General features: G+C 33.8%; 1 protein-coding gene across 4 annotated transcripts in view; it reads left to right on the top strand.

Annotated features, from left to right (window-relative positions):
• Positions 1-26,723, top strand: part of brat (tripartite motif-containing protein brain tumor) — a 652,026-nt gene that overhangs the window by 402,408 nt on the left and 222,895 nt on the right. For all 4 annotated transcript variants that reach the window (XM_089644611.1, XM_089644614.1, XM_089644612.1 and 1 more), the window contains exon 2: positions 1,850-1,891. The gene's annotated coding sequence lies outside the window, so the exon portion shown is untranslated. The remainder of the gene's footprint in view (positions 1-1,849; positions 1,892-26,723) is intronic.

Consider the following 26,723-nt stretch of genomic DNA (forward strand, 5'->3'; position numbering starts at 1 on the left):
GATTTGTCAGTTCGATATACAAGTCACGTGTTGCTAACTGGCTGAGAATTATTACGACTTGACAACTTGTTGGATCATTTTTTTAATCTGTTGACGCCATAATAATTGGACAACGTTCATCGTCCATACTAATGATATATCCATATTATTTATGAATGCAAATGAACCGATCATTGAGTGGCTTTCCATGCTGTGCCATCATCTACGGATATGTTAGAGAGCTAGCTTGGTTAGTTATTTTCATAATTTTTTTGTGAAATGTCATTAAATTCATGGGTGGGCACTTTCGAAACACTGGTAAGCTCTGGCGCCATGAAATTTGTACAGATTCTCCTGTCTGGAATTTATAGGTCAAAATTTTTTTTGTTCATTTTAATTACTTCCAACATTATCTATACATTTCATCTATCCATTTTACGATCATACGCAAGCCACGACGTCGTATTATTTGTTCAAAATTTTTCAATTGCTAAGTGGTAAAATATTTGTAAATTAGAGAAGTTGCTTTAAAACTATTTTTTTTGTAATATTTTACCCATGCAATTGTTTTTCTCAAAGTATTGATTTATGTTAATTATATTGTGCTTCTTTTAATATAAACAATATGTTTTTATTAAATCTGTGATACCTCTTCAATTTATTATTTCAATTATACTAGTAACTTAGAGTAAAAAATAAAAATACGTAATAATTATCATGTTTTGTTTTGTTTCCTTTCGCTTTCTTTTTATTTTCCCAGTATTCGTTCATAATTTATTGTTTTTATGTGTCTGGATAAACACCTTTTTCTAAATTCCTACGATGGATAAGTGCTTAGGTGTATACTGTATACCCTTGATTACTGTTCATTTTTAACTTTTGTTTGTTCTATTTAACCTAATTTTTTGTTTTTGTACTGTATTGTATATGAAACTTATAATTTTGATTAAACTTAAAATACCTATCTAAGTAAAAATGTATTACCTTCCACTTATGCATTGTAAATTCCTCCCTTACCAAAATGAGTTATATAACTGTTAAAAATGGCATTGCAAGCCGTTTCCCGATAAATTTAGTAAATTCCTAATGTATCGGAACACATGTTCATTCACCTGCGTTTGTCTTGATAATATATAATTACGAAATGCATTTATGAATACGTGAAAATATTTTCGAATTTTACTAAAAGTTTAACAGGAGACCTATTAATTCATTAGTCAAGGACCTGCAATCCTGTTTTTAACTGTATTACTAATAATTTGAAGAGATTCTAGTAGCAAGAAATAAAATAAAGTATAATCAAGCCTCAGCTTGTCTCATTCACTTTCATTTTTGGTCTAACATCTATGTTCTTTTTCAGCCACGACTTTTGATAGTTTTCCCTCAGTGCCACAGTGCCAGTGCTGATAACTTCGGAATCCACTTTTGATAAATTCTGGAACTATTGATGAATTCTGGAATGGGCCCTGCTTTTGTGCTCCAATCCGTTCCCCCAGTGAGGGACTTTTCTTAGATTACGTCTTTTGTGTTGGGCACACGTGAGAGTTTTCGTGTCAAAAGATTCATTTTATGTTTTGAAAGCGCCAGATCAATTCGCTGCTGTGTTCTTCTCTTTGCTGGAAATTTGTTTCGAAGAAGCTATTATTATTCCGTTTCAACTATCGTATTTTTCGAGAAGTATTCTGACAAATTTACACTAACGTGAAACAAGAATTTATTTCAATACGTATTGTTTTTCGAGCTTAGTATTTATTTTATTTAGTAGGTACTTTTGGAAAGTTTTCTGAAAAATTTACGATTACGTAATATTTTTACATCGTTCTTGATTTTAGTATTATCTTGTGAACTTAGTTGTTTTTTTTCTTTTCAGATAAATCATCATTGTCCCCGCGTAGCCTGCCAAACATTCAATGTAAGTTGTTTTCATAATGCGACCTTTTTTAATGATTATCATTCTCAAATCTTATTAACTGTTTTCATATCAAGCCTTTTTAACTAATAATTTCATTCAAATATTGTTTTTTTCATTTTATTTTACATTATAGAAACAAACAGTACATGATTTACAGAGATGAAACAATATACAGGAATAAGATACTTCATGTTGTGTACCTATGATATGTTTCCTTGTAATGTCTGATAAGTGGTACGTTTATTCCTTAATTACCAGGTGACATGTGTAGTATATAGTTGTGTGTGTGTAATTTATATGTGAGTATTTGTGTGTGTGTTTGTATGTGTGTCTGTAGGTATGCACATTGAACAGTTTAAATTTTTGACATGATGCGATGCCACGTTTGAATTTAGGCAGTGAATCCGAAAAAATGTCAATGTTAGAGTTAAGACAAATATTATTTAGAGTAAGAGCTCGGTTAATTGGCAAATTGGATGCTGCATTTGTTTTGTAGTTAAACTTGTGGAATAGCACTGTATGTCGTGTACGTCTCAAAGGTATGTTAAAGTTAATACTACTACATACTTCTCATATAAAATACTACAAATTTATTAAGAATCACATCAAATTAATCGTTTAATAATGGGATTGCAGGCCCTTAAAAAGTGAATTAACAATTCCTGTTCAAGTGTTCATAAAAATCATAATATATTGGTATTTTGTCATTATATATTATCAAGGTGTGGTGCAGGTGCATGAACACGTGTTCCAATATATTAGGAATGTATTAAACGTATATCAGAAAACGGTCTGCGTTTCCGTTTTTTACCGGATTACGAATAATTTGAAGAGATTTTTTTACATTAGCTTTAAACAGAAATAAAATAAATAATTTCCCTCAGATGTCAACTTTGGGGATGCTGTGTGAAGAACCTTTTTAGGGAAAGAACGGAGAGGAAGTTCTAGGAACCAAAAAAGGTATGAGGGGTGGGTAGAAATCTGTAGGTCAATGTGTCCAGGAGTGAAGAACGTATGGATCCATCTCTCCCACTGCGGTGCAAAATGATGGGTCGAGAGAGTCCGATTGGAGAGGTCAAAAGGTCTCCCTTAACCTATTTTAATTTTTATATTATATTTTTTTAAATATTTTTTTATTCAAACTTTTTATATGCTTATACGTTTTTTTTCCGTGATTTTTCACGGGTCTTTTTCACGGGATAATTTTTTTTATTTTTTATTTAATAAAAATTTACGCATATTTCATATTTACGGAACGTTTGCACGGTTCATGAACCCTTGCACGTCTGTTCACAGCAACCCCGTCATATAATTCGAGCGCAGTTACACAACCATCCCCTAGCCATCTCGTTCACCGCCTACATCCCTTCCACGTAACGTGTCGGGCGCGGAGCCCATACAAAACTTAACGTAACAAATAACGGCACGGTTCACGTAACCGTGCCCAAACGTAGAAAAAAATCCTTTAAGGTAGGTTGTTACAGCTTTTTTTCATAATCATTCTTTATCACCAGACAAACGCTGGGTTTAATTATTTTATTGTTTCGAGCTGTGTTTTTCTTTTTAATGCTCATTCAATTTTATTATATAAATTTCGATGTAGGCGTAGAGATTTCACTGAGTTTTGGGTCAAAATAATGTTGTGAGTTTAGGGCATAAATCCAAACCGGTTAGCCTGCTATTTGGATTTATTTAAAACTAGCTGTCGTGCACCCGGCGCTGCACGGAGACTTTTTAATGGTTTGGGGTAATGTTTTGAGGTTTATTTATTTAATATTCACGGTTGTAACGTGTTCTATTACACGGAAATAACTGTAAATCAAATCCACAAAAAAACGACAGTGTAAAGCTCATTCGATGAAAAATCACGGGAAAATTGGAATGAAGGAACAGCCTACCTTGAATTCCCCAGAATCCCGGCAATAGGTCTCTCTACGAACTTGCACTGTTCACGGGGTGAGATTTCCTCCAAAACGAGATAATCTTTTATATGATTTTGATATTTGCAAAAAAACCACAAAGCATTTGAATAATACGATGAGGACACTATGATTGCACCTTCTTGCTACACGACACGAATTCGAATGTTGTACTTGCGACAATTTACAATGCAACAAATCATCTTCTTTTCAAGTGTGGGTAAGGCTGTTTTTAAGGAAGGAAATGGATAGTAGGTTTGATAGTAGGTATAAGATGGGAATAATGGTAAATATTATTCAAAACTGTTTCAATACTAAACAACGGTAAAAATAAACCGTACACAATAATTACATGTCACAAAAATAATTTAAACAAAAATAACAATTAACTGTGGTATTTGATCATAAAATAACGACAGAAAGTATAAAATGAATACAAGCTCTAGAAGGAGATACAATTACATACAAAATATTATAAACAAGTATGAGTAGACTTAGGTTTAATTAATAATGATTTAGAAGTTATGATAGTATAGCCTTTTTGTACCTAGCTTCTGTGCAGTTAAACCGATTCGATATATCTGCGTACCCATTACTAACTTCATGTAATCTAGGTACAAGCGAGTGTTTGAAACGCTCAGTGCTGGAATTGTTATATGTAAACAGGGTTTTAGAACGAGTAGCTTTTATGGGTATATTAAATTTATTATTTATTGTTTCTTTACATTGTATCTTTTTTAACGTTGGAATTTTTAACCTTACTTGGACAAGCCTGTGTTGAGGTTAATAATTTTACAAAATGATAAAGAAAAAATATCACAAAGATTATATATTAAAAGAACAATATTGTTACATTAACGTTTCTACGAATTGCGTACCTAACATGGTACCCATTAATCTAATTCAAGCCAATTCATTTCAGTATAATTTTGTAAACATGTAGGGTGACCATGATATTCATTGATATTTATTTGCAAGAAAAAATTCAATAAACTGTTATTTTAAAAAGTAGAGAAGAAAGAAAGGGACAAGCAATTACACTATAAAAGGAAAAGGATAAATATATACACATTTGCAAAATATTATGCCACAATTTGAAAGGACAAAGATGAAAGAATATGTTGGAAATCCTCGGATAGCACAAATAATTTAACATTCTTTTTAAATGTACACAAGGAATTTGACGACTTTATGTGATCTGGAAGGTTATTAAATAGAATAATGTGGATGAGGTTAATTAAATCAAGCCTGTCTGCACTACCATTTACAATTTTAAACATAAATATTATGAATTTTTTATGGTTGTGAATTCTAGAGTACCTGACAACTGAGTTCATCTTTTAGGGGGAAATTATATATACGTATTTGTTTCACTTGATCGTGCCACGTCTTCCTCGTGCGTCCTCCAATAACTAAGCGTCTAACCAATCGTTAGAAAGTCATACATTTCAATTTAGTATTATATCATATTAACCAACATTAGCATAAGAAACTATTTTGGCTTACCTCATATTTAACCTCTTGCATAACTTATCCTGTATAAAATTGCTGTTTGTTTCTTACAATAAATAAATAAATTCTCCTCACACCTCTTTCTTCGTTCATCACTTTTACCACAAATAATTATTAATACACTTTTACCACAAATAATTATTAATACACTTTTACCACAAATAATTATTAATACCTTTTTACCACAAATAATTATTAATACACTTTTACCACAAATAATTAATTCGTGTCTTCCTCGGGCATTCCATTTTTGAATACATCTATTGATGTGGAATCTGAAAATTTTAATTCAGCCTACTATCCGACATGTGATGTGATGCAAAAATACATTTAAAAAAAGCTGCTGTAATAACTTGTCAATGGAAGCGTGCTGAGCAGTCCAGAATAGAGTTCTAGAACCAACCCTGATTTATGAGAGACCTGGCATAGGAAGAACGACGTCAATTGGAGAGTAGAAAATGATATCCCTTAGGCGTCATGTATGATTAAATTACCGATCTATAAATGATATTTCAGTGGATGAAAGAAGTTCGTGGGGATGGGGGTGTCTGGAAAACATGACACGATCAAGTTAATCGAAAGTACGATTTAGTTTATCGCAACCTAATGCCGGTTAAATCTTGTTAACCAGATATAAAAAAATAACCAATTACTTGTTGTTATTCTGTTTATGCGATTAACTGTAAACCCTAGTTATATTCCAGCTGTGACATATTGTATGTCCCAGCTTATATCTGTCCTCGTCATTACATAGTGTCCTATCTGTATCGCTATCAATTCAGGATGTCGCATAACGTCGTCCCCACTTTCCCGTTTAGCTCTTTAAATCGCCAGGCACTTAGTAATACTTCGGAATTCATTAATTAAATTAAACATCCCAAGCAACTAGTAGGCTTTCCCCGTTGATTTGGTGCCTGGTTCAGCAGCAATTCTGTTGGTGAAATGATAATATTACGTAGGTGTTAGTAATTGTTGTTATACTATATCCTTGTTTAGAATACATTGTATACATAGGAATGACAGGATAAACAGATAAACAAAAATATTACCATATGAAGTGTAAAGGGTTCGCCTCCGATACGTACATCGTAGGTCTAATAGGGTGGTCCATCAATAGAACTTTGTTCGAATATATCGTTCTCTAAGGATACATGACACAAAAGTTGCGTATGACTATTTAGATTACAACCTCATTGTTGATTTTCAGATTCAACGGTACCTACGCTTTACCTTGTAGCTCTCGGTTTGTCAACAAATGTCGATTTAATAATAAACTTGGTTTACGCAATTTAATTTGCTGTTTGACGACTCGTTTTTGATGATGGCGGTTTTCTATTTAAAAGTCACGTACATTCTAAATGTTCAACCTATTCTAGAATACAAAAGAACTAGCTAAAACGTTTTAGGTATAAATAAGAACTGTGAAGGATGTCATTATAATAATACTTTGCTAATTAATACACCGCTGTTTTTGTGCCATATTGCCTCAAGAACGTTTAAATGAGCTAAAAAACAACTAAAATAAAAGCGATTACAATGTTTTTTTTTTTAATTTTTATTGAGCTTTACATCTAGTGTGTATCTATTCTAAAACTAATATAATAATATTCTATTACCTACTTGCTAATATTTGGACTTCACAATACTGAGACAATAACCCACGAAAAACTGCAACTTTTTACTTCCTTAACGTTTAGAGGGAGTTTTAACATTTTAAAACCTTTATAATAAATATTCTTTTGCGTTAACGATAATTTGTCTTCGGTAGTTTAAAATCGTTGCAGCTTCAGTTGATAGCCATAAACTGTACTATTATTTACCAACACTTTTTAGCAAAAAATCTGGCGACGTTTTATTTTATTTTGTTAATTATGTATAAATCCTAGGCTATTATAAACTACATGTTGCCACACACTTAGATTGTTTGTTTTTATCCTAGTTCATCTGCTACAGCACGACATAGGCCTCATGCCTATATATATACTAAAATTGAACTTGGGTTTGTCAAACTAAGAAATAGTATGATTTTAAAATCTTTTACACCTGGTACAGGGTTCAATGGTAGTATGGAATGATTTATAAATATTTTATGCATTAAGTGGTCCAATTCGAAATATCTGACATACGTCTTACACAAAAGCTCCAACAGCCCACCCTACCGTACATACGTAGTTTGTAGTCGAGCTGATTTACAAATGTATTAAAGCCCCCATTTATGTAATTTTGCGTGAGCTTTTCTGTAAATATTTTCGTAGCCAGACTAAACTGGGTGCCGATTTTATGACTGTTCCTGGGCCAAAATAACTGCTCCTCTATACACAAACACCGTTTTAACAACATCTTGTTTTGCTTCCCGGCTTAAGTGTAGAGTTAGTAGGGATTTGTTTTTGTTTATTCAATTATGAACACGATACAGACCGGATTGAATGCGAGTGTTTAATACTCCACAGGAAATTTTTAATTGGACACAATTTGAAAAGAACCAGTTTTTTGTAAATAAAGTATACCTTTTTTTCATAAACAAACACAAACATCTTTACGTTAATAACAATCTGACGATATTTTTAATTCGACCTACTACCATTATTATAAGCGGAAAATATTGTTTGTGTAAAGATGACCGCTCGACCAACTAACTGATCCAACTTTACTTCACCTAGGAGATATGAGGGAAATCTCTCCTCGGAAACGCATTATTTTTGTAGTGTGTTTCGGCTTGCCGAAGGTATTTATTTTTGACCGGACCGGTTTCATCTTGCAACTTGCACCCAGTCTGGAGATGCCCTTTGGAAGGTACAATAAACAGCTACGCTATTTAAGTTATCCTGTAATTTAATTCAATCATTTAGATTATTTATGTGTTGTTTCGTACTATTATTATAAATTAACATTATACACAGGACGGGCCATATGCCAAACGGTTCCATGATAACTCAACACAGTGACAATTCAACACGCTTTTAAAAAGTGATATAAAGTCATTAGAAACGATGAAAAAAAATTAAACCTAACCTAACCTACTTAACCCAGTTAATAAAGTTTTTGTTTCATCACTTTCCATGACTTTATATCACTTTTTAAAGTTGTGATGAATTATCATTTTGATGAGTTATCCGGTCACCGTGCCAAACGGAGCCTGGCGCGAGTAAAATTTTGTCAGTCCTTTGTCAAAACCAATGGACGCCTAGGTAGGTGATCACTGTAATCAATAATATTCGGTTGATATGTATTTTTGTGTAGCGCCATTTTGATGAAAAATAATCTCAAGGGCGATATGTTAGGGCTGTTAGGTGTTAGTTTTATCAGCGCCTTGGCAATTAGCAGTGCATAGGGTCGGCCCTGAAGATACACAAATTTCGACTACCATAATACGGGCGATTAGTCGAAAAGCATTTTTAAAAAGTTTGTACCTTAACTTATATTAATAAAGAAATAGAAAGAAAGGATGAATCCGGTCCGGTAAAAAACAATTCATTTAATTAATATTAGATGCAAATCTTTTTTTAATTAAAATAAAAAAATATTTTTACACGCACAGGTACAGAATTTTTAAAATTTTCTGCATGGGTGGCCAAAAGAAAACCACGAAAAAATAGGCTTAGTTACCAACAATACATACAGTAGCGATGACCCCGAGTGCACCTATATTGTACATTTTGTGCCTTGTATAATGTACGAGTATATCGTTGTTATCGAACATAAATCGAAGTATTATTTGACATGTCGATATCGTATTTATGGCATTGTTAGTGGTCGTAAGGGTTATAATCGCCGCTAATTAAGCGGTATAACACAGTGCAAGCTCGTCTAAATCTTACAACTTGGAATAAGCCATTATCGTCCTACGGCCTCGACACCCATAAACGTTAGTAAACATATCGCTAGGGGTCTGGGACTTGATAACAACTAGCAACTAACTACTTACGCGCAAGGGCGTGCCGATTATTAATTTGCTTGGAGATTACTAATTTAAAATTACACCAGAATTAATAAAATTACTTGAAAATTCAATTGACATTGTGTCACTATAAAATTCTCATCTCTTCGTCTTCCCTCATTCTATTCGGGTCTTCCATTACTTCGGCAACGTCTCATTAAACATCCCTTTCCTGAGCTACGTCAGCGTCCTTCGTCCTTTGCATGTCCAATTGTTTTTACACTACGCATAGTCAGCCTTTAGATTTGCTTTTCCCAACTTTGCCCACTTAACGCATCCCCTCTAGAATTGCAGTCTATTTTATGCGGTAAATAGTCTCTGGCATTCTTAGCTCATGTTTAAGTCACCTAATTTACTAATCAAGGAATCAAGATGGTCAAATGAATCGAAGTTAATTCTTGGTCTTATTTGGCCAAACATATTGGATATATTATGTAAAAAAACTAGGTGATTGTGTGTAATTACGTAATACTCGGTTTTCTTTTCCGAAAAGTTTTCGATTATAAGCAACCTTATCACTGCTTACAAAACGCTTCTGAAACTTGCGATGTTAAGCGAATATCAAGCGGTTAATTAAGAGATTTACAAGAAAATGTTTGAACCTTTTTTTGTGTAAAAAGGTTTACCTTAATGTTTCTCTAGTTTGCATAAACTTTTTGTGTGTATTTTCTTTTTCCGATGCAAAGTATCTTGAAAGTGTTTTTCAACCAATTTTACAGATAAAATTTTATTTTTGCAAATAAAAGTTCAAGAAACTTAAATTTCCTCCCATTTTGTCAATAAAACTGTTTTTAAACTCACAGACTGTTTTCGGGGGTTAAAGTTTGCAAGTTTTCAAATAATAAATATTTATTTTCCTCTTATTGCTGTTTTTTCCTTCTTAAGTTCGCTCTTTGTAAATATGTTTTCTTCTATGTACTTTTATGTATATTTTATGATTACAAAATAAATACTACGTAAAAACTGTTATACAGGGTGTATTGGCACGTACCCGACAAACTTTAACAAGCTATTCCTTGGCACATTTGGAGTAAAAAATGTTATGGGCACTTTGCTGTCCGGTAACATTTTTTTTTAATAAAAAATTTAGTATTCATATTTTCACCACATGTCACCAATGTTTTATCCTTTGTCAAAGTTTGAAAACCCGTCTGGCAATATGTTGTTCGAGTTTCGTTGAATAATGTACGTACGTACCTACGTTGGCGCGCTTTTACAATCACAACGAAATGGCACAGCACCATTCGTCTCATTTTTAACTATTATTATTTAGTGTGTACGAAAAAGCGAGGACACTTTTTGACGCACTTGCTAATAACAGCTGTTGAACGCGAGAAACAAGGCAAATGACAGTGACGGAGTGTGGATTTTTTATTTATTTTTTGTTTTTAATGGAAAAAAAATGTTACCGGACAGCAAAGCGCCTATAACATTTTTTACTCCAAATGTGCTGAGGAATAGGTGGTTAAAGTTTGTCGGGTTCTTGCCGATACACCCTGTATATTTATGAGAAAAAATGACGGTTCTCCGGTTATTCAAATTTCCTCTGAGGCAGATATAAACAAAATAGCATGACTCCTTTCAAATACTCCAATGATTTTTCTTTTCATTTCTATTCGCATTTGCCATTTTTTATGTAGCACACACAATTTAAAACTATTCTTTTATCTTATAACTTCCAGTAAACAAATTACTTTTAATCAAGTTATGACATATTATACTTCTCGTAAGAGATTAAATTTACATCCACACTTTTTGTCTACATTAATCGAACTCGTATTACTACTTTACCATACCTTTATTTTTATTATTATTTAAATGAAATTTTGGTGATATCCTATTTATGTTTTACAATATGGCTTCTTTAAGATATTTTCTACTGTACCCTAAAAACTTTTAAAAACAAATTAACCTTACAATGTACCTTAATCACAACGATAATTTTTTATTGCATAGCACTCTTTTTAGGGTGAATTGCCTAATACAAAAAAAATAAAAAATTTATTGTCCATCTATTCTTTTAATTATATTTTTTTAACAATGTCTTTAAATATCTATTTTTTCCCAACCTGTAACTATAAAAAATATTGTAAATGGAACTTAACTGGTTTATCTTATATTCAACTAAATGTAAAATTTATTCACATGTTCAACTCTCTGTTTCCTAAATAAACTAAAATCAAAAATTAAATAAGTATAAGTTTTACACAAACCAGCATGAGTTTAGGTCTTTTTCTCCATAAATGAAGTAAAAGCAATGGTTGTTCCTAATTAAAACTCCACGGCACGCCCCTGGGTAGCTACCCTTTCATTAACATAGATTACCGTCGTATATAGGGGAGCTTAAGTGGTACCTAATTCTGATGAAGCATTGCTGAGGATAGTATTATATTATTAAGTTTGCTATCTAGTTTACAGGGTGACTCATAACTATGAAAATATAATTCAATAGCTATGAACAAACTGACTTTTAGCCAAAATATTATGTATTAAAGATTAGCCTTCAAAGATGAAACAGAAAAAGTTGTCTCTCTTGTGATGATTAAAGTTTATAACATCTTTAAATAATAGATATATTATAGTGATTTATTTTTGAAGTGTTATGCTGTGTTGCGCTACCTCCTTCTTTAGCCAACGTTTCGGATAGCATTACAATGCCCTTCATCTGCGTAAAGATTGTGACACACTTCACCGCAATATTTAAACATCTTCCCTGATTATTAGGGTGCATGGGGTCGCTGCTTTGATGCGCCACAGAATAGCCGGGACGTGTCAGCGCTACCAGAGATCCGACAACACTCTTGTCCAGGCCGTTGCCCAGTGGCAGGGAGCGCCTCTACACCAGAGATGGAGAGTTTCACTCAAGCCACCATAAAGTCCTAATATGTTCATCAATTTATTAATTTTTTATTTATTTATTTCTATATTGATTTTTTATGTAATATCTTAAGGCGATGCAATATTTTGTAATATTTTAAATTGAGCCGTTATCAATAACAACCCTTACGTAGATGGCGATAAGGTTTAAAGTCCCGCTTAACACCATCCGCCTGTTTTGATTTATACAAGAAAAAAACATGGCCAAAAAGTGCCTTTTATTTTATTTTGTGGATGTTCAGGCATAAATATTTTTTTTTACACAATAAAATCATAACCGAAAATGGGTTCGTAAGTAGGAGATTTTGAACTCTAAAGCAGTTTTCATAGGCCTTTACACTATTTTTTTCTAGGCTTATAAAAAGACTCATCTAAAAAATACTCGATTATTTCAATGGCCAAGGTGTATTTTACTCGCAGCATTTAATTAAAGCATCTGAAAAATTTCTATGCGACCAAATTTTCAAACCAAAAACACATGATTTTGCATTACTACGTATGGCATCGCCTTAAATGTAAACTTTTATGGCAGCTAGAGAATTGCACACACCGCTCTGTCCAGCTGAAATAAACATTATTATTATGGACACTGTATTGCTGTCCGAAACGTTTGCTAAAGAAGGATGTAGCGCAACACGGTATAGTACCCCAAAAATAAATCACTTGGTTTCTTACTTTTGGCCGTGAAATCTCTGAATTAAAAATACAGTTACATATAAATATCTATTATTTAATTTTGTTTAAGTTACGTACCAGTAAGGACATTTGGAAGAATTTTTATTGGTTTTGAAAAAACATAAAAAAATCACCGAATTCCAAAATATCATTCACATTTTTTACTTCAAATAATGTCAGGAATCACTGGTTACTTTAAGTCGAGTACGTCCCTTAACACCCTGTATATTAAGATTGTTTTACAAAACTCAACAAAATAATTTTCAACCTAATTTTCCAGTCTCTCTCTACATACATACGGTTGAATTACCTTATGAAGGGCATACTTCAACCGGACGGGTTACAGAAAGGTTATGATTAACCGTTCGTTTACGTTTCGCCCTTAAGTGCCACCAGTTCGTAGGTTGAGAGTTGCCCGGAGAGTTGATCGATTTTACGATCCAAAAGTGACACAACTTGATTTATCCCGGTTCGCCAAATTGACCCTTACAGCGTCCGACCTCTGTGAAATTCGGTGATATTTTGAAATGCATGGTATTACGCTGTTTCCGAGCAAAGTGGATAGACACGTGATGTAAATTTGGTTGACTTCAGTGGCGTGGGGTAAATTTGGGCCTGCCGCTGAGAGGTCAGATGTAAACTATGTTCATGATAAAATATCTGCATTGTTTATTAGGAAGTACCCTCCACACAGCATTTCCAGAAAAGACACGGGGCTGAGTGAAATTATTTTTCTCAGGGCCTCCGGTGTGTTCGGCGGTAAAGTGCACAAATTTCGGGAGGTGATTCTACTTGATAGTTCTAGATAGTTTTCAGGTACAAAAGTAGAATTTTTTGTATTGAAAAAATATTTTTGTATCGGAATAAAAACAACCGAATTCCGTAAAAAGCTATTTATCTTTTTACTTCTACCATCATGTACAATCAATCACCTCCCAAAGTTTGTACACTTTACCCCCAGCCACCGTCTGTAAATTAATATGTACTATTAATTTACAGACTATATTATTATTAGATTAATTTACTATGTGTACCATTCCTTTCTAAGATTTATTAACTTTAAACGGAATATTCCAATTCAAAATATTAACTATGTTCCTTTGATGAAACAACTTAACTTAATAACGCTGTCAGATAGGCGGATCATCTCTGACCTTGTACTATTAAATAAAATTATTAATAATTGCATTGACAATCCTGAAATTCTCGCCAAAATAAAATTTTACGTACCGACCAGAAATACGAGGCAAAGTGCTACCTTTTTCTGTGACAATTTTAAAATTAACTATGAAGTTCATACACCTATAAATTGACTACATTATTTTGGCAACAAATTTTAAAACTAACTATGAAGCTCATTCACCTATAAATTGACTACATCCTTTTGGCAATACATTTTAAAACTAACTATGAAGCTTATACACCTATAAATTGACTACATCATTTTGGCAATAAATTTTAAAACTAACTATGAAGTTCATACACCTATAAATTGACTACATCATTTTGGCAATAAATTTTAAAACTAACTTTGAATCTCATACACCTATAAATTGACTACATCATTTTGGCAACAAATTTTAAAACTAACTATTAAGCTCATACACCTATAAATTGACTACATCATTTTGGCATAAATTTTAAAACTAACTATGAAGCTCATACATCTATAAATTGACTACATCATTTTGGCAATAAATTTTAAAACTAACTTTGAATCTCATACACCTATAAATTGACTACATCATTTTGGCAACAAATTTTAAAACTAACTATTAAGCTCATACACCTATAAATTGACTACATCATTTTGGCAATAAATTTTGGAATATTGTAGACATGTTTAAAGATTCCGTATTAGTTATAAAACGAAATATCACTTTACTGAGATGTATGAATTCACGACTCCGTGGTGAATAAACTTTTTATTTTTATATTTATATGTTTCTTTATACATATTTTGCTCATTATTTATTGTTAACTATGTACCTAACACAACTGTATTATTTGTTACCTATCTTTGTAAAAGCCCATGAGGGCGTAAATAAATAAATAAATTCCTAAATTTTAAAATAAGGAATGTTATTAAGAACCCGTTGACTAAATTCCATCGAACCGTTTGACGGAACTTTATTGTAATATCGTAACTTTCGAGAATATGCATTTTTTAATCGCTATGTACATCTCTGTGTTGGTAAAATGTAAACAATTTGATTATGCATAGAGTAAAGGTCCCGTGTTCGAGTTTCTGTCATGATGCAATTTTTTTTTATTTTGGGGGTTTTTTTTTTTCTATTTCATATTTTTTGAAGATTGTTGGTATTCTTTTAATAATCAATTTTATTTTGTTTGCTCGTCTTCTTCTCTTTCGCTATTGATTTTTTAAACTATTTTTTTAATAATAATAATAAAATGTATGTTGAGCGCCACTGCTTAATGTACACCGGTCCCGTGCTACTAACTTCATTCCGACCTCGTTTTAGTGCCAAACTTGATGGCATGTATCGGGTGACATTTTCTATTATGAAATAACCGAATATCCTTTGATAATTACACTAGATTTTACGCAAGTGCTTGCTACCTTGAACGCTGAGCGTAATTCTTCAGTAGTAATTACGTTACTCCGGTTTACGAGGGTTACCAAACAATAATAATAGTACTTAACCTACCTACTTACTCACAGTGCTGCGGTCCAGTACAAGGAAAAGGACAAAATTTAAGGCGATGCTCTACGTCGTGTAATATTTTGAATCGAGCTGCTATCAATAACACACCTTACGTAGATGGCGATAAGGCTTAAATTCTCGCTTCACACCATCCATCTGTTTTGATTTATGTAAGAAAAAAACATGGCCAAAAAGTGCCTTTTATTTTATTTTGTGGATGTTCAGGCACAAATATTTAAATGTTTTTCGATAATTTTATAAATAACTTAATTTGCCACATTATACAATAAATACATAACCGAAAATGGGTTTGTAAGTAGGATATTTTGAACTTTAAAGCAGTTTTCATAGGCCTATCCATTATTTTTTTCTGGGCTTATAAAAAGACTTATCTAAAAAATACTCGATTATTTCAAAGGCCAGGATGTATTCTACTCGCAGTATTTAATTAAAGCATCTGAAACATTTCTAGGCGACCAAATTTTCAAACCAAAAAAACATGATTTTAAATTACTACGTAGTGCATCGCCTTAAATAGAAAATGTATTGTAGCTGAAATAATTTATATTTCTCTTGGTTGAAATACTAATGCATGGCCTTTATTAGCGAAAAAAACAAGGTCTTTACACTCTACAAGGAAGCACGTAGGAAAACAATTTCCCTCGGGGCCTGTCATTTTTTTGGATGCTGTGTGGCGAGTCTTTTTTAAGGAAAGGAAAGAGAGCAAGTTCTCCCTCCCTTCCACTGCGGCGCAAGGTGATGGGTCGAGAGACCAGTTGGAGAGGTCAAAGGGTCTCACCAAACCAGCCTCTACCGATCTGGCACGTCACGCAGCTGGTGGGCAGGCGCATCCTGAAAACACCTCACCCGATGAACCCGGGTACCCCTGTTAAATTACCAAACTGAGAGAACAACTTTAGATAATCTATGGCAGATGTGTTGGTACAGTGGGGCAAATAAGCAATCAAACCATCATTGGTATCTATCTCAAAAAAATGTTTTTGTAGATAGGCCCCTGTGATCTTAAAACCCCGAAAAACAAACACATGTTGTTTTGGCGGCAAATCAAAATAGCATATTTTAAATCATTATTGACCCTTTATCTTCGCCGAACGTCACAGCGTTGATGCCAAGGTCTGTTATCTATGTGAGGATATTGTGTCAGCGCTTTATTTGCAGCTGACACATACCTGGACGGATGAAGAACCTCGTGCTGGCACTGTTTGAGGACGCGGTGCACTCTTTCGCTGCAGCAGCTGGTCCAGTTTCTTCACCACCTAGGATTCTTGCTGCAGAGTCTTCATCTTCTATCTTCGTATCACCTGTTCCTATACTTCATCACCTGTTCATGTACTTAATTTTATTTAACTTATTTTAGTAATATTTATATTTTTGTAATACCTGCATCAACTGTAAAGCGCCCCTGAGGTGATATCTCACAAAAGCGGCGCTATACAAATTGTCCAATAAATAAATAAATAAAATGTATTCGTCAACATAAAAATGCAATCAAAATGCCGTCACTGTCGTATTTTTTTTTAATTTCGAGCATAAAATAACACAATGAAAATAACCTATTGCAAAAATGCAACCTCAAACACAAAGCTCTGTTTTGAGTTTGGGCGTCAGTAGAAAAATATCCAGTTTTTTTTTGTTTTTTTGTTTCGAGTGAGTCCATTAATTCTGTCGAGCCTTCTGTAGGAGCGCAGCACTGTGCTACGTAATAATAATTATATCCGTGTTGTAATCCCTGTACACCTATTGTTAATTTTAATTTGTTACATAATGTGCTCACCTTAGGCGTTTTAATGTCTTTGACGGTCGCTCTCTGATATTGTCCATAGTCCATGTTATGTAAGAGACGCCGACCCCCGAAACTGACAATTAAACCGATAATAAAAGTTTTATTGCAATGTTTATCTTTGATCGTGATGACCGGACTTCAACATTTCTGACTACCTACTCGGTACCTGCCCACTGTCTTCCCTAACTTTTAGCAAAATTTCACATTTTTAAACTTTATTGGTAAGCAGTTTTACCACCAATACACACAGAGAAAATTGAGTATTGCTAATTTATGAAGAATTTCTTCAAATTAGTCGCAATCCAGTTAAAACGGGATTGCAGGCCAACGAATAAACGAATGCATTGATGGGTTTACTGACAAACTTTAAGTAAAATATGTGTTTTCACGATGTCGGAACACGTGTTCATAAAAATCCTAATATTTTCGCATTTAGTTATCATATAATATCTAGGTGCATTAACACTCAGTTATTTTTTCTCAGTATATTTCTGAACATTTTTTTTCGAAATCTTTTTACGTGTCTTATTTTTTGAAGGTTTGGTTTTGTTTTAATATTTCATAGCTCCATAGCTTATGGTGGAAATAAAAAAATAATTGCGTATAAATATCATACAGACAAAAACTATGCAAATTTCACTACTCCAGAGCTCACCGTTTAAGAGATTTTGATGCGTCGTGCAAACCGATTTTATACTTTGTGTTCTTTTCAGGCAGCTGTTTAATGTAGGTACATCGAGAATAATGATTCTGTTAAAAAGAGTGATAGCATGATAAAATATGAGTCATTCAGAATATATCGAGAACACGTATTTTTTCCTAATATATATCATGACGGAATGCGACAATGTCAGTATGTCAATATCAACATTCGTATGAACACGTGTCCGCCGTCATCATAAAACATTCGTTTTGACTTATACTTTGTTAATATATAGTTTTTGACTTATAATAATTTGCAGCTTTCAACGAAAAGATATACAAAAGTTTTAAATTACATAGTATATATGACCCCAATCGCTCGAGTGGTATATCTTCTGGTATATCTTATAACTTTTTAAGAGCGTTTCAATTAATACCTACTAAAACATAATTATGCTTGCAGTTCGTACTAGTATTTGCCTCCCGTATTTATTTTGAATTCTTCTGCAAAGGGATTTTTCGAAGACCGACTATTTTGATTCCAGGATTTTTGATTAGTTTCCCGAATGGTAACAAGTAAGCTATGCACTACCAAAAGCGAGTGATAAAGAAGTATGTTTACGTACAACGCTTACTTGGACTCCATAAACATATCGGTTTGACATCTTTAAACACTGTTCGGTTCGTCGAACTCTTAGGAAAACAACATCTGGCAAAATAATTATGTACGACGCTGATGGCTACTTCTATAATAGTGGCTGCTATACTGGCTGGTTAGTGAGTAGGTACTGATCAAGTAAACAGAGAGATGGAATATCTATCTGTTCAGGATGTGTTATGCCGAGAGCACACGATGACAATACAGAAGACAATACAATAGTGTCCTGTCCCTGCTCGTGAACAACCTCGAATTTTACCATAGTTCAAACGCGGAACGCTATCAAATTGGGTACACGACGAAGCGCGTTAAAAGCCGAGATACGTACGCGTGGAGCCACTGACTATTGTCCTACTGTTTTGTCGAATCGCGTTTACACGCGGACAAAACGGCTATCGCACTATCCTACGATAGATGGCTTGCCCGTCTATCTCTGGGACAGTGTATTGGTTCATTGTTCTGTCCTCCAAACTACTATTCACACTAGAGCAGTGCGTCCAGAGCTGGGACAAAACAGTATTGTATTGTCCTAGTGTGATCCCTGCATAAGAACATAGATGAAGAAACAAGTGAGCCTACCCATAACATACCCCGCCTTTGTTTCTACCTACACACTAAATGATAGTCAGTGCAGTTTGTTTGTAGCTCATCGGAACGGTTCCATACTATATCTTTCTTTGTTTCTGTTAGGTATATATGGTTAGCCCAATTGTTTACCGTTTTCGTGAACTCAAATTATTTGACCTCACTGGAACAATCGTATTCCTTGTAACTAACTGAATGTGACAATGTCCGCTTTCATTTCGTGAAAGAACAAATTTAGTTTACTTTTCTGTTGTGTGAATATTTTTTTCTATGAATATAATGTAAATCCATTTCCTTTAAATATTCCCTAACGGCGAATTTTTTTTTAAAAAGAGAAACATACATTACCGGGTGGTTACGAATAACCTGACAATAACATTTAATTACTCGTACCGCCATCATTGTACTCGTTAACATGTTGCTTGTGTATTGATGGATTACTTAGCTAGCAGATCCCTACATGCGAACCCCGTTTTTTTTAAATATTTTAATTGTTGAATTGATATTTTAAAACCCCATATTTCATAAAGGAAATGACATTGTGAAGTTAGAAGCTAGAGCTCACTGTTAGGGATTTGTCAATACTTCATACACACAGATTTTCTGCTTTACTGTTATGATTTAAGGCTACGAGTTTCTAGTAATGACGTTCTTGAATATGACTCGAAATCAGTGCCAAGATGTCTCTACTTAAGAAAATTTCACCTAATAAATAAAAATCGATGCATTAGTCTATATAGCAGTCACTTTGTGTTATAATTTGGCTTTCATGACAGCAACGTTTTGCACAGTAGAAGATATGTAAAAGTAACTCCTTTGCGAGATTCCACAATTCCGAATCAAAATGTAGCTTAATTGTAAAAAGCATTCACTTTGTGGCTCATCATAATTTACAATAAAAAAAATATTCTCCTGACGAAGGAAGGGTTCTTCCGAAACCGGTAGAGTGAAAATAAAACAATATTGGTCAAAAACAAATTTATGTGTTTTTATTGCAAAATGTAGCTGCTTGAGATGGCTTTGTCCATGTTTAACGCCCAGTTCCGATGGCCTGGAGATCTATTACGGACTATCGATCCTATGTCAATACGATATTGACGAAACCTGTCATCTATTGTAAGTGATATTTGCGAGCACGGTCAGAATATGATCCCGACAGTCGGTAGACAAAGGCCGGTGCTTTTAGCGCGGCCTCCAAGGTGTCGTATAAGCACAACTATATGCACAACTTTTTGGATAATGTCGTTCGTTATGCAAAATAACTGACTTATTAATGTGTTGAGGTGAACTAACTAAGCTCTTAGAGTTGAAAGAAATCATAAACATATCCATAAATTTTATTATTTCATCTTACACGTGGTCAATACCAACTCTGAGAAACAAAAGTTGTTAGTTATGACTAAAAATATGAACTAATTAACTTTCTTTTTGGTGTCAAAAAGTACAGGCGGACTGCCTGTAAATGTATATTAAAGTTATTATTTCAATTCAACATTGTCAATTTCTTAATATTTTTAACTTTTACGTAGCTGTCTGACACTTAGGAATGTCAATTCGTAGACAGATGCACCAGTATTGCCAGCGTATATCGATTTGAATTGTCAATATCGGTTTGGCTATCAACCGTGCTCGAGAATCGGCAATCATAAAATCATCGGTAGTTACGCCTATCGATTCGATATTTTAAAGTTATCGATTTCGCTGTGCTAGACTCCCAGGTGCTTTCTTATCTTTTCCCTACAACATTTTTCCAAATTGGAATACTTACCATAGTCGGAACTCTCGGTGAATATTAGGTACTAATAATTAAAGAAATTCCATCGTTTGGCTGCATCTTTCAATTACGACAATTCTGACGTAAACACCGGCGGTTATTTGTAACTCTTCCTCCTCAGGAGCCCCACTGAACACCGCGAGTGACTGACTGCGAGTGTTTAGATTTATATCGATGAACGGAAATATCCGACTAGAAAGATGGAAGATACGCAAAAGTGATGTTGATGAACCCTTTTAGTGCCGTGCTGAAGCTTACCAGGTGAGTTATGGGAGCACTTATTTCATCATTTTCGCGGTGACGTCATTCAACATCTCCAGTTTTCATCATTTGTCACTTATTTTGACATTTTCCTTTTTTCTTATTATCCATTTTGTTATTTTGTGTCCCAGATTTACATAAATTGACTGGAAAAAATGCTGTAAGGTAAGATTTATTTTGGCTATGTTTCACACTGTGTTAGTATTTGTAAAGGAGACCATACAATGAAATATTTGTATACTATAAAATTATTGAAAATATTTTTTTTAACATCCGCCACCACCATCATGACCACCCTCTGGAGATTCCTGGCCGCTTCTAGGAACCATCTCTACTCCTCCCTGTCTCCTGCTGTAACTCTTCAATGCCTGATAATATAATTCGTCATAGTTCACCTCGAGTGTGCTTACGCCAAAGAAAGCATATTCGCCACCCACCAGCCAAGTTCAGGCCTCTCTTCTTCCCCCTACAGCCTTAGTTATAGAGAAGCCTCTTTTACGATTGGCTGACTTCCACCATTGCTACATGTCCTACCAATTTAAACGGTCACACTTTTACAAATACCTATATATATATTCAAACTCTGTATACAATTTTTACCTTTATCAGCTAGACACCATTTTCCCAATTCCTTTGTTTGAATTTCGGGACACAGCTTTCGGTTTTAGTATGTTACGCGGTTTTTGAGACTTTAAATTGACTTTTTTAAGATTTAGCGTTTAATCCTGAAACTACACCAGATTTCCGCTGCTCTGAACCAGTCGTCTTTCTTCTATCTCTTTATTTCTGTATTCAGATAACATTGAAAAGATTCAACGGAAGTTTCTAAGGTTTATAAATTATAAATTGCATATTCCTATACAAAACATAAATTACAATTACCTCTTGGATAAAACGTCTCTTTGAAACTTTCAGAAAGAAGAATAAGCACAGATTTAATACTGTTACAAAGAATACTACATTTTAAAATTGACTGTCCCGAATTACTTCATGTTCCCAAAAAATCATGTCGACATTTCTTACCTTTTTACTTCAATAACACCAGGACACTAGCTTACCAAAATTCTCCGATTCCGAGACTTCACAATCTCGGAAACAAATATTCTGATCTGGGTGATATATTTCATTTGAAATCTAATCAGTATAAATGTTGTATATTCTATCACTTTTATTCTTCTAGACACAAATAGACCTATGTACCCATATAACTTCTCCGCTTCTACTATTTTGTTTTTTTGAATCTTTTCAACTCAATTATATGCGTGAGGATTCATATTTGCCATTATGTTTACATTCTTATTTATTGCATTAATTTTTAAGTGTTTACTCTGATACAAAATGCTTGTATTTTTTTTTAAAGAAAAGCCCACTAGGGCGTGTAAAAAATAAATAAATTACTAGCTCTATTCCGGGACGTTGCCCGGGATTTACACTTTTTTTTTAAATGAGACTTAGATTGTGACCTTCCTCTTGTTTTGAAGGTCAATTTCGCAAAATTTAATCAATTTCGGAATAAAACTGTATATTTGTATAAAAATCAAATCCACGCCGCTCGCATATACGAGTATATGCGTTTGACCTTATAAGATAGGTACGTTCCCATTTCGCATTGCGAACGGAAGATTTTTTTCCAGCGCGAACTGGAATCAACTTCCACTCTCCATTTCCAGTTTCCGTTCCATATAGCTGATTCTCATATCTTCCTTATGCACCAGCATCATCTTGTTAAAGAGGTCATCATAATATTAATTCGGTGGCTGTGCCGATAGCGAACAAAGCACGACCGGAAGCCGTGTAGCGCGTGTATCGGAAGCAAATGTGTGACAGATGCGATTAAGTCCCAGCAGCTGAGATCATCAACCTTTAGCCTAATGGTCCTAGTCCACGTTGGCCTAACGTGTACAGGACTACTTGGCCGTTACACGCGTTGGCTGCCAACATTGGCCTGTGAACCCAATTATTGTCGTTTTTCGTGCACACATCAAAGGATATTGACGCCAACTCGCTAACAGCGTTCACACGTTGGCCCCGTCTTCAATTCGCAATACGCGTTTAGCGGAGACAGTACCTAGTGTTGATTATTGGGTGAGTGGATTAATAATTAAACATGCTGTACAAATATATTGTCGCGGCTGCGATAATTTCCGCATTTATCTAGATTTTTCTGCCTCCGTAATAAAGGTTCAAATCCCGGCATTCGCAAGTAACTTTTATTTAAAATACTTGTGTCCTTTCACAATTTATTCCTTTAAAATAAATATACAGGCTGTCCGGGGTTAACGTGCGCTAACTTCGGAAGGTGACTACATGAATGTAGAAGTAAAAAAGTTGAATAACGAAATTCCAATGTTTATTTTCCCATACAAAAATATTTTTCCAATAAAAATTAGGAAATACTTCAAAAATTCCAAATCGAAATTCGAATTAACAAATACCAATGTTAATTTTCCCATTAAAAAAAAATTTTAAGTTGACAAAAAAAAATCTATAACGATTCAAAATGTGCCATTTTCTATTTGCCAACGTTGGCAACAGCGTGGCGAGTTGGTGCCAACGTGGACCAGGCCCATAACATGCACACGTGCTAATCATAATACGCGACACGTTCTTACTATCTTCTCGTGGAGTTATTACATCCTAGCAAACATCACGTCCGTCGCTACTCGATGATTATATTGATTATCAACTACTGTCTTTATAGTCGCATTGAACTTCCGTTCCCTTCTTTATATTGGTATATAAAATTATTGGTTAGGTCATAGATAGATTTGTGAGTTACAATGGACTGTCTATTTTGTGGATGGACTGAGAAGTGAGGAGAGAATATGACGTGCAAGTGGGACTATCGCAAACTCTTTTCGAGGAATGTTGTGAGACTAAAGGAAGTGGAGAAGAAGTATGCGGGTAAAGGAAGTCTGTGGAGTACCCGACCCTTCATATATAGTCACTAAACACGGTAAGAGCCATTTCAACGAACAAAATTTTTAATTTTAAATGGTGATCTATGAACGGGACGAAAGTGTCTACCACCCTGTACGCCTATATATTAATAATAAGAGTTTTATTATCTTCCTTGTAATAGATAGAGATAATGATATCCTCACTGGGATCTGCCGTGCTGAGAATTTCATTCACATATTATTAAAATTTAATATTATCGATGATATGGAGTAATTTTCATAATAATAAGTTGTGTTTTTTTCGGAAATAATTATAAATATTTTTAATAGTGTTTTTTTATTTTATATTATAGAAACAAACCATACATCATTTATAGAGATGAAACAATGTACAGGAATAAGATACTTCATATTGGGTACCTATGATATGTTTCCTTGTAATGTCTGCTAAGTGGTATGTTTATTTTTTTATTTACTAGGTGACGTGTGTAATATATAGGTGTGTGTGTAATGTATGTGTGTGTCTGTATCTGTATGTATGCGCATTGCACAGTTTAAATTATTGACATGATGCCACGTTTGAATTTGGGCAGTGAATCCGAAAAAATGTCAATGTTAGAGTTTAGACAAATATTTTATTAAATTTAGAGTATGAAGAGCTCGTTTAATTGGCGAATTAGATGCTGTATATGTTTTATAATTAAGCGTGTGAAATAGCACTGTATGTCGAGTACGTCTCAAAGGTATGTTAAAATTACTAAGTGACAGAAGTATTATAATATTGTTGTTATTTTTAAATGAGAGTGTGAATTTGTTTTTAGCTTTTTTGTCCAAATGTTGTATGTGTAGTTGCTAGTTGGGTATGTTTTTGATCTTGAAAACTAGTGTTTATAATTTACGTTTTTGTTGTTATTTCTTATTTTGTGTAACTATATACCACCTATTGTGCTGTTTCTTCTGCTCGCTGTTTATTGTGCTGAATCGACCAGAATGTAACGACTGGCTGAGTGTTCACTGCTCGCTGTCTTCTAGCGATGGAAAGCCGGAGAGATAGAATGAGCGTTGGTAATGCGGTTAGATAGCGACCGATCGGCTGCGTGGGTATCTAAAATATGGTATCTACATACTAGGTATCTACAGCATGGCAACAGTGTGAAATAGGCTCCATATTATAAAGCTGCATTGTCGCCATAAACCATTTATCGTATCACGGCTTTATCAGACGCCATATTGCCTCTACAGTGTACACACTGTTCATGGCGAAACTTATAATTTATTTTATTTTCGGGAAATCGACAGTTTATAATTTATTTGTTTGTAGATACATGTGTAGTATAGCTAAAATAAAAACCCCTACCCCAAAGATTTCCCCTTTGTGCTCTAGTAAGACAACATTATAAGAATAAAAATATTTAAATTTATGAGATAATTATATAAAAACCAAAATGATGCTCGTTAAAAGTAAGAAAAACATTTGTTGTATGGAGCTTATTTTAGTGTAATTGAAGGTGTCATGACAACATATGATATTATAATACATATAGGACAGGATTTAATATCAATTAAGTTCAATGTAGAATTATATAAAACTACAACAACAAAAACTTACTCAAGATAATAATAATTCAGAAAAACTTGTGTAAACATTGTGCATACCTGTAGTCACAGTTGTCATTTATTAGTTAGACAGGATCTACCTCTCTACCTATAGATACCGCGATGAAGTCCATCATGATAAAGATATAATTGAAAATCTCAATAAATATGTTTATTTATCCTGGGTTTTTACAGATAATCTCACTTATGTTCGTGAAAACTTATAAAATCTTTTTCGAGTTAATACACAAATATGTACGTACGATTACAAAAAAAAATTAGAAATAGGATTCATTAATTTGCGTACATCTAAATATAGATAAACAAAAAAAGTTCACTCAAATGACAAATGGTGCGAGGAGAAGCAAGATACAAAAAGACACAAATAGAGACACATGTGATAATTTTTTAGAAATAGTTTTTGTTAATTCACTTGTTAATAAATTATCAACGAAAATGTCTACTTCAGCACACTATATCTTACAATACAGGGTGTTCAGGGTTAAAGTGCGCTAACTTTATTTTATTGATACACGATTTAGAGAGTAAATGTGGTTTTTTGTGATATTTCACCCTCCATGCTAGGGATTTTTGAGGTGTGATTCTAGATGATTTTGGAAGTAAAAAAGACAATAAACTTTTATTAGAAATTCCAACGTTTTAAGGTAGTTTTAGGTAAAAAATTTAATTGTTTGTAAAGGAAAATAAATATTCTTCCATTGAAAAATATTTTAGAATGGGAAAAAAACTTGTAATTTTGTAAGTTAAGTTATTTATATTTTTTACTTCTGCCATCGTGTAAAAACTCCTCCCGAAATTAGCGCACTTTACCCCCCGGATACCCTGTATTAATGAGTTTAATATAATAGGTTCCTCTCAATAATGCTGCGGTGTTTCTGAACCACCGCGTATAAAATGATGTGAAAGTTTTCTGTGTCATTCGAGATTTACTCGAAATGCGCAACACAGTATATTAGATTAAGCACCCGCTCTTATCCCGACATGAATTCGGTGCAATTTTCCATT

This window comes from Hesperophylax consimilis, chromosome 21 (assembly GCF_061612785.1).
Source record: "Hesperophylax consimilis isolate HC1 chromosome 21, BYU_Hcon_1.0, whole genome shotgun sequence".
In the NCBI taxonomy this organism is placed as follows: Eukaryota; Metazoa; Arthropoda; class Insecta; order Trichoptera; family Limnephilidae; genus Hesperophylax; species Hesperophylax consimilis.